We start from the raw sequence: 1,329 nt of genomic DNA, 5'->3' as shown, positions 1-1,329 counted from the left end.
GATCGTTTGCTTTGCATGAAGTTGAATTAGAGTTAACGTTTAGACTCTTTATTCGTTTTCTAGCTGGCAAACATACATCATTTCATTTCACTTCGGATTATATTTAAATAACAGCTACAGGATTCCTAATTTCTTTTTACTGTCATCTGTTGTGTTGTCACTCTGCTGAAACCGGGACCCAAATACACGAATACACACGCACATGTCTGTGTATACACAAGATCCAGTAACTGCTGCATCTTATTATGTAATATCCATCACCTTCTGCACTGGTTCACAATTTTTTTGCTTATTATTTGTGTAACCAGATCTCGAACAGTCTCATCCAAAAACCGCAAGCCTCTCATGGCCATGTTGAGCAAGCGCTACAGTTAACCACCCATCCATCACTCTGGCCATACATCTCTCTCCCCAAGAGCTGAATAATTTATCGCCTGTCTGCTCGACCTGTGAAGCTCAAAGCACTAAATAACATCTGTTCAGTGCTGTCCATCCTTTAGCTCCCTGCGAGCTTCATGTTGTTTTCTCCACAGCAGCAGCAGGGCTGCAATATCGTGCCTGATAAAGGTGACAAAGGCTTGATATGCTCTTTTAGAGGTCGGAGAGGTCAGGGCCGGCCCCGATGCCTATTTTAATTTGTGAAATATTTTTCCTTTGTTGTGATTCTGAGTGTTTGTAACCAGGTTTCAAACCAATAACAACCATTCACTTAAGCCATTGTTATGTCAATGGTATAGGCTAATCTTTGTACGTTATGTTGCTTAGCAACAAAACTTACTGCTCGCAGATTATGCTGCGTGGCAGAAGAATTATTTATTGCAAATATTATTAATAATTAATTAAAAACTGTGTTTCATCATTGTTTTTGTTGCTGTTTTAGAAAAGCAATAAGTTACTCTTTAGTGGGTGGCATGTTTGCTTTGTACCTCTGGTGCTCAGGGTCTGATTCCTGTCTCTGCCTCTGTGTGTGTGTGTGTGTGTGGAGTTTGTATTTTCTGCATGTGCTTCAGTGGCTTCCTCTGGTGCTCCCCTAGTCCAAAGACATGCATTGTAGGCTGCTGGCATATCTAAATTGTCAGTAGTGTGTGCCATGAGATGGACTGGCACCCTGTCCAGTGTGTCTTCCAAATCGAACACCAAGTTCCCTGGGATAAGCTCTCTGCAACCCTGTGTAGGATAAGCTCTACAGAAAATGGATGGATGGATAAATGGTTGGATGGAAGGATAGATGACTGGATGGATGGATGGATGGATGGATGACTGGATGGATGGATGGATGGATGGATTGATGGATGGATGGATTAATAAATGGATGGATGAACGGATGGA

Source organism: Hemibagrus wyckioides, linkage group LG12, assembly GCF_019097595.1.
Source record: "Hemibagrus wyckioides isolate EC202008001 linkage group LG12, SWU_Hwy_1.0, whole genome shotgun sequence".
Taxonomy (NCBI): Eukaryota; Metazoa; Chordata; class Actinopteri; order Siluriformes; family Bagridae; genus Hemibagrus; species Hemibagrus wyckioides.
The sequence above is the reverse complement of the archived record's forward strand: the minus strand, read 5'-3'. Positions refer to the sequence as shown.